General features: G+C 41.0%; 1 non-coding gene across 1 annotated transcript; it reads left to right on the plus strand.

The window, feature by feature from the left end:
* Positions 1-8,279: 8,279 nt before the first annotated feature.
* On the plus strand, positions 8,280-8,386 carry LOC141702098 (small nucleolar RNA R71). The gene has a single exon (XR_012567013.1). It is a non-coding gene; the product is annotated as a small nucleolar RNA R71 (small nucleolar RNA).
* The last annotated feature ends 748 nt before the right edge of the window (positions 8,387-9,134 follow it).

Here is a 9,134-nt window from a genome sequence, read left to right on the forward strand (position 1 = left end):
GCAAGTTCTAAATTCTTAAATTCACTTTTGCTTCATTAAGAATTAACACACTATCTTATAAGTTCGCGATGCTCATAAGACGAATACGCACAACCAAAACCAGGTTATCATACAATCACCGCACACTAAGGCATCGAAATAAATTAACTAAAGAAATCCATAAATAAATCCGCTAGAATCCCACGATAACGATTAGCCCATAATCGGACTCATCATCAACGTGGGTTCCGTTGAAAGCATGGTATAATAAACATAGTCTTTATAAACGAATAATAAACAAAGTATAACACAAGAGTATAGGTTCAAGAATAAGAAAACTAGCATCCAACGTTACAACTTAAATAAAGAATCACAAGTTAAAACTAGGTCTTCTTCGCCTTGGTTGAATTGTGCTAAAACGGTCTTCTTTACTCCTTCTCCTTGTGCTCTGGTGTGTCTCTCTGAAAAACGAACTTAATTATGTATATATAGCAGCCCCATGCATTGTAGAAGTCTTCTGGATCAAAATCAGAGTAGAAACGGGATTCTATGAATTCGACCTGGCAAGGGTGCACGCTTTACCAGCGCGGGCGCACTGAGTTTCTGGACTTTGGGCGTGGGCGCGCGCTATCACAGCGCAGGCGCGCTGACCTCCTGCATAAAAAACTGACTTCTTCTTTTTCCTTGCTGATTTGAGCCGGCTTTCCAAGAGTTTTTATTCCAACACCTTCCTAACACCAAATTAGCACTAAAACAATGCTAATTCTCCTGATTACCTGGATAATGCCCGAAAATGCAAAAATACTACAAAACACATTAAAACACCAACAACTTGAGTACATTTACACTAATTCAAAGCTTTACGGAGCGTAATAAAGTGTCATAAATACCACTCAATATACCCCCAAACTTGAATCGATACTTTTCCTCAAGCATAAACAGACTCAAAGTACAAGAAATAAAAATACATGAATGCAACGATCCCCAATAGAATAACTAAACCAATCAACAAGAAACATCTCAACAAAAGCAGTTACTCGCATAAAGATCAATCAAACCTCACAAATCACTCTACAAACCGGAGACGTGCGTGGGTGAAACTGTTTACAGACATACTATTTGCAACTAGATCAACAATCATGGCTCACTACTCATCAAAGCAATCACAGGGTTATAAATAGAATAAAAGCTAGAATCAAAATACCTTTTAACATTTCAATTGTTATATCAAAGTTTTCATGGATTCACGCCTTTATTCTCAACAAAACAACACAAATATGCTTACTTGACCGTGCAATGAGTGAGGTCCATAAAAGACTTATACAATAGTACATATGTAGCGAGCAGGTTAGCGGATCCCAGACTATAAAAAGCCTTAGATCACTAGGCACAAAATCCCCTAAGAACTTAATAACTCGAGTACTAAAGAGCCCACTCGTGATCAATTATGCATAAACAAATACTTTTTTTCTTTTTTTTTTTCTTTTTTTTCAACAATTTCTGAATGAGTGCGTTTCGCTCCATCACATTCAACCCTAGACTACTCATATAAATATGGGTCGGCTACTAGCCATTTGACACCTAGCCACAACAACTAGCAACAAAATTTAATTTTTTCCAAATTCTAAATATCCATGTCTTTTATTATTAAGAGAATATCCTAAATTCTAAATATAAACAAGTGATTAAACCTCGATAAACAAACAAACCATGACCATGATCTAGCACTTTAGCAACCTATAAGACTTAGTGAAATACAATTGTCTCTAACATGTAAATCAATTCGATAAGACTTAACATCACTAAATACGACATCACTACACTAGCATCAATATCACAAATCAATCGGAAAAATTATCTAAGGGATCATGTTATTATGCAAATGCATGGAACTACATGAACAAATTATCATAAAAACTACCAAAAATAAAAAAACTACTATGTGGAAAAATATGCAACTATATGCGCTAAACTATCTTGAATATGCAAACTATATACGACTCACATAAAACATATTACTTCAACTACTACCCCTAAACTTAAAATATTCACCGTCCTCAGTGAAGGCAATAGTAAGGAATCAGGCATACCTACTCTGAATTGGGATCATCACCCTCAACGGGTAGAGTGTCAGGCGTGTCTGGAGGTGGATACACGAAATCTTCACAAAATACTGGCCATTGGATGTCAACACCAGTGGCTCTGAATGCAGTCCCAAGAGCCTGGGTTAGATCACGTGCAAACCTGCTATGGATGTCATTCATCGCATCCATCCTCCTCGCTGAACGCCTATACTACGTCATACTCAAACCAGCTCCAACCTCTGCTACTGCTTCCTCCTGCTGCTGCTGCGACGGACCAGCCTCCTCTCCCAACTGAGCTCTCCAAGATGCCTTACTCGCCTGCTGCGTTCCACCCGCATACATCTGATCGCGAGGCCTTCCACCTGGTAGATGGTCAAAAGAGTAACCAAGCCCCTTCAAATCAGGCTTTCCTCCTCCCCACTCAGTCATGTTCAACAGTGTAGAACTGTTGATAGGAGCACTGAGAAACTGAAGCTGCTTATGTGCGAGCCAATGAGCACCAACTGCCACGCACAACTTTGTCACAACGGATGCATAGGGTATAAAACCCGTAGTACCTCCTCGTAAAAATCTCAAAATCCCCTGATATATAACCATCCCCAAATCAATATAATCGCCCTGAAGAATACCACAAAGCAGACGAGCACGCTCCATAGTAATCTCATGCACATGTGATGATGGCATGATGTTAGCACAAATAAACGAGTTCCAAGCCCGTGCAAAACTGTTCATGCACGACGCAGGGAACATGGAGTAATCAGTTGTGCCCCTCTTGAACTTCCAGTGAGTCTCGGGCATGCAAAGAGTAACAACAATCAGATCCAGATTAAAGTCCTCCAGAGTCTTATCATTCCAAGTGTCCTCACCGGGTTTCCTCATGGGCTGCTCAATCACCCTCCTTATCGCATCCGCACTATACTCCACAGTCATCCCCCTGAATACCGTAAAGCCATTCTTCTCACCTTCTGCGGTGGAGAAGTTTGTGTATAAGTGTGTGTGTATATATGTGGAGAAAAGAATTAGATACGGAATAGAAGTGGGAATTGATTATGGGAATCGTGAGAATAATGGGTTTGATTTGGAGAGGGAAATTTGGGATGTGGAAGAGTAAAATTCGGTTTGAAATTGATTTTGTAGCAAAAATCCCGTTTTTCTCTTCAAAACTGTTGTTTTTCATTTTTTTCTGAGTCCGGACCACGGCGCGGTCGCGCGCTAGACCAGCGCGGGCCCGCTCACCTTCTGCCAAATCGGCGCGAAAGCGCGCTAGATCAGCACGGGCGCGCTTACCTTCTTGAAAAAATAGCGTGGCCACGCCCTAGATCAGCGGGCGCGCGCTTGGCTACTGAAGTTGGCCCTGAATTTTTTTATTTTTCTGATTTTTTTGTGATTTTCTCCTTTCTTCTTGCTTCCTCTACCTACTAATGTACAACAAACTTGGGTTGTCTCCCAAGAAGCGCTTGTTTTACATCGTTAGCTCGACGTAGAAACTTGAGATCAGACAGACAATAAAACGGCACTAACCACCTCACAGTTTGCCATGTCACAATAGCAATGCTTCAACCTCTGACCATTTACATTGAATGCTTGGCGCGGATCACTCTAAAAAATTTCCACCGCTCCATGTAAAAACACAGTTTTGATTATGAAGGGCCCTGACCACCTTGACTTCAACTTTCCAGGAAAAAGACGGAGACGAGAGTTAAACAAAAGAACTTGTTGTCCCGACATAAATGATTTGAGCACTAGACCCCTATCGTGCTACCTCTTGACTTTCTCCTTATACATTTTGTTGTTCTCATAAGCTTGAAGTTGAAACTCATCGAGTTCATTCAATTGAAACATCCTCTTCTTTCCAGCTTCATCCAAGTCCAAATTCAATTTCTTCAAAGCCCAATATGCCTTATGCTCGAGCTCCACCGGCAAATGACTCCCCTTAACATAAACCAACTGAAACGGCAACATTCCCAATGGAGTCTTGTATTCTGTTCTATAAGCCCAAACAGTTTCATCAAGCTTTAAAGACCAATCTTTTCTCGATGGACACACAACTTTCTCTAAAATGAGCTTAATCTCTCTGTTGGATACCTCAGCTTGACCATTCGTCTGAGGATGATAAGCCGTAGCAATGCGATGATTCACATTATATCTTTACATCATAGCAGTGAACTTGCAGTTACAGAAATGCGACCACTCATCACTGATTATGACTCTTGGAGTTCCAAACCTTGTGAATATCTGCTTGTGAAGAAAATTAAGCACCACCTTCGCATAGTTCATTGGAAACACCTTAACTTCAACCCATTTCGACACATAATCAACCAGCAATAAGATATACTGATTGTTACAAGATGAGACAAATGGCCCCATGAAGTCAATTCCCCAAACATTGAAGACTTCAACCTCGAGAAGCATATTAAAAGGCATCTCATCCCTCTTAGATATATTACCCAAACATTGACATCGATCACATTTCAAAATGAACTGATGAGCATCTTTAAATAAGGATGGCCAAAATAAACCCGCTTGAAGAATACGAGCTGCTGTCTTTTCTCCATCATAGTGTCCTCCATAAGTCATTGAGTGGCAATCTCGAAAGATCCCCCCGTTTCGCTGTAGGGAATACATCTCCTGATGATTTGGTCAGCTCCTTGTCAAAAAAGAAATGGCTCATCCCACATATACCCCTTCAATTCATACAAAAACTTCTTCCTTTGAGCGTATGATAAGTCGGGAGGCATGATGTTACTCACAAGGTAGTTCACAATGTCTGCAAACCACGATTCTTCCTCTTGCACTCCAAACAGTTGCTCATCGGGAAAAGACTCATTTATCAATGTCTTGTCCAGTGAAGTAGCATTAGGGTTCTCTAAATGCGAGAGATGATCAGCGACTTGATTTTCAGTCCCCTTTTTGTCCTTGATCTCTAATTCAAATTCTTAAAGCAAAAGAACCCATCTAATCAATCTAGGCTTCAAGTCCTTCTTTGAGACAAGATATTGAATTGTAGCGTGATCAGTGAAAACTATCACTTTAGTCCCAAGTAGATAAGATCAAAATTTCTCAAAACCATAAACAATAGCCAAGAGTTATTTTTCCGTAGTAGTATAATTCAGTTGAGAACCATTCAAGGTCTTACTAGCATAGTAGACCATATGAAATATGTTGTTCTTTCTCTGCCCAAGAACTGCTCCAGCTGCATAGTCACTTGCATTGCACATCATCTCAAAAGGTTCATTCCAGTCAGGTGCAGTTATGACATGTGCCGTGATTAAACTCTTCTTCAGTGTCTCAAAAGCTGCAAGGCACTCGTCATCAAACTTGAAAGGGACATCTTTCTCTAGCAAACTGCACAATGGCTTCGAAATCTTAGAGAAGTCCTTGATGAAATGCCTATAAAAACCCGCATGACCAAGAAAACTGCGAATTCCCTTAACAAAAATGGGAGGAGGAAGATTTTCAATGACCCCCACCTTGGCTTTATCCACCTCAAGACCCTTACTAGAAACCTTGTGCCCAAGAATAATGCCCTATCACACCATAAAGTGACATTTTTCCCAATTGAGAACGAAGTTGGTCTCAACACACCTCTTGAGAACATGTAAAAGATTCTGCAAGCATTCGTCAAAAGAATCGCCAAATACAGAGATGTCGTCCATGAACACCTCCACATTCTGGCCAATCATATCAGAAAAGATGGCCATCATATCATACATCTCTGAAATGTGGCTGGTGCACCACATAGACCAAAAGAAACTCGTCTGAAGGTGAAAGTACCAAATGGACAAGTGAAGGTAGTCTTCTCCTGATCTTCTGGAGCGATACAAATCTGATTACAACCCGAATAGCCATCCAGAAGACAGTAGTACTCGTGACCAGCCAATCGGTCAAGCATCTGGTCAATAAAAGGTAGAGGGAAGTGATCCTTCCTCGTGGCCTTGTTCAGCTTCCTGTAGTTCATACAAACTCTCCATCCCGTGACTGTTCGAATAGGAATGAGCTCATTCTTTTCATTAGAAACAATTGTGACACCTCCCTTCTTTGGTACACATTGAACTTGACTCACCCAAGAACTGTCCGAAATGGGATAAATAATCCCTGCATCCAGCCACTTAAGAATTTCCTTCTTTACTACTTCCTTCATGATTGGATTAAGTATTCTTTGCTGCTCAATCATAGGCTTGCTACCTTTCTCTAGCAGAATTTTATGCATGCAATAAGAAGGGCCGATTCCCTTAATATCTGCTATAGTCCATCCAATTGCCGATTTGAACTCTCTTAGAATCCTTAAAAGCTTCTCTTCATCGCTACCTGAAAGGTCAGATGCAATAATAACAGGCAAAGTAGATGCATCACCTAAAAACGCATACGTCAAATGTTCAGGTAAAGGCTTAAGCTCAAGAGTGGGAGCTTCCTCAATAGATGGCTTGAGACGTTTAGGAGCTTTATTCAATTCCTCCATTCCAAGAGATTCGAAAGGCATATCAATCTTCCGCTTCCAGGGAGAAGCATTCAGATATAGCAAATGCTCTTCACCTTCGTCATCCTCACTATCTGAATTACCCAATAAGGCCTTCTCTAAGGCATCAGACCTTAGCAATTGATAAAGTTCTGAAGTCATCGTATAATCGACCAATTCTGCCTTTAAGCACTCCTCATTTTTTGTAGGAAATTTCATAGCATTGAACACATTAAAAGTTACATCCTGATCCACCACTCGCATTGTAAGCTCACCCTTCTGTAAATCTATCAAGGTACGGCCAGTTGCCAGGACCCAAGATTATGGGAATCTTCTTATCCTCCTCGAAGTTAAGAATTACGAAATCAGTAGGAAAGATGAGTTTATCAACCTTGACCAAGACATCCTCTACGATTCCTCATGGATATGTAATAGAACGGTCGGCCAACTGTAAAGTCATATAAGTCGGTTTTGGATCAAGAAAGTTCAACTTCTTGAAGATTAACAAAGACATCAGATTGATGCTAGCTCCCAAGTCACATAAGCATATGTTAAAAGACACTTATCCAATAGTGCATGGAATAGTGAAGCTTCCTGGATCTTTAAGCTTCGGAGGCAACTTTTGTTGCAACATAGCACTGCATTCCTCCGTGAGAGCGACAGTCTCTAAATCATCTAGCTTCACTTTCTGAGAGAGAATACCTTTCATAAAATTTGCGTAACTAGGCATCTACTCAAGAGCCTCAATGAAAGGTATGTTGATATGAAGTTTCTTGAACACCTCCAGAAACTTCTCAAATTGCTTATTCAACCTTTTCTTCTGCAGCCGCTTAGGGAAAGGCGGTGGAGGATAGATATGTTTCTCCCCTGTATTACCCTCAGGAGGAGTGTGCTCAACAATAGTCTTTATTGGTTCCAATTCTACTTCCTGCTGCTCTACTTCTTCTTCAGCCCCAGCTTTTTCAGTCGAAACTTGAGTTTGTTCGGGATTCGCAACCTTTCCAGACCTCAAAGTGATTGCCTTCACCTGCTCCTTGGTTTCCCTCTTTCTTGCCACTTCAGTGTCACTAGGTAATGTACCAGGTTGACGATTTAGCAAGGCATTGGCAATTTCTCCAATTTGATTTTCCAAGGTCTTGATAGAAACAACTTGACTCTTGCACATAAGCTTCAACTCCTCTAATTCAGATTTTTCATTAGCTTGTTGCAGCTGAAGTTGCTGCCTTGATGCATATTGCGGTTGCTGAAAACCAGGGGGGTTGTACTGCTTAGCTGGGTATTGCTGATAAGGTTGTTGAACCGCATTCTGAGCGTTGCTCCAGCTGAAATTAGGATGATTGTGGTTATTGGGATGATAAGTGGCGGGCACAGGTTGATGTGATCGCTGAAAGTTGCTCACGAACTGAGCTAATTCAGTAGATATAGCACACTGATCAGTCTCATTTGCACCAGCACAAAGCTCACATACACTAGTGATTTGATTAACTCCATAATTAGTAAACGTGTCCACCTTCACCGTCAATGCCTTAAGTTGGGCAGCTATAGCAGTTGCTGCATCCAACTCCATAATTCCTGCTACTTTTCCCAGAGTCAGCCTCTGGGAAGGATTCTGGTATTCATTAGCAGCCATCAGTTCAATCAATTCAAAAGCTTTATTATAGCTCTTAGCCCACAAGGCTCCTTCAGATGCTGCATCGAGCATAGGTCTAGAAGTAGCACCCAGTCCATTGTAGAAATAGTTTATAATCATCCAATCAGGCATGCCATGGTGTGGGCACTTCCTTAGCATCTCCTTATATCGATCCCAAGCCTCACACAGAGATTCTCCAGTTTGCTGAGCAAACTGAGTAAGAGCATTCCTGATTACAGCAGTCTTCGCTATAAGGAAGAATTTAGTGAGAAACTTTTGAGCAAGATCCTCCCATGTGGTGATAAACCCTGGTGATAGAGAATATAACCAACACTTAGATTTATCCCTTAGAGATAATGGGAATTGTCGCAGCTTGATAGCATCTTCAGCCACACCATTGAACTTCAAAGTGTCGCAGATCTCGATGAAATCCCTGATGTGCATGTTGGGGTCTTCAGTAGGAGAACCCCCAAACTAAACTGACTTCTGTATCATCTGAATCGTGCTTGACTTGATCTCAAAAGTGTTAGCCGAGATGGCTGTCCTGATAATGCTTCATTGAATGTCATTGATCTTAGGCTGACAATAGTCCATCAAAGCCTTAGAAATTTCTGCTTGATCCCCCATCACTACTAAAACTGGTTCCTCGACTTTCTCTTCTTCTTCTACCTTCTCTTCGTCCTCAAAAACCTCCCTTTGAACCACTACAACTTCTTCCTCGACTTTATCCAGAGTTCTCTTACTAGAGCGCGAACGCGTATGCATACATGATCGCTAGAGTACCTGAAATAAGACAAGGAAACTGATAAGTAACAATGTCTGAGTCAATGGACTTTAACGACCACTGATGACAAACACATAAAATAATAATTAACACCGAGTCCCCGGTAGCGGCGCCAAAAACTTGTTAGTCGCAAGTAATATAAGATATAAATTAGGTTCGTTCCCACATAGACTATTTAGGTTAACTTTGAAATTTATGCAC

This window comes from Apium graveolens, unplaced genomic scaffold (assembly GCF_009905375.1).
Source record: "Apium graveolens cultivar Ventura unplaced genomic scaffold, ASM990537v1 ctg4623, whole genome shotgun sequence".
Taxonomy (NCBI): domain Eukaryota; kingdom Viridiplantae; phylum Streptophyta; class Magnoliopsida; order Apiales; family Apiaceae; genus Apium; species Apium graveolens.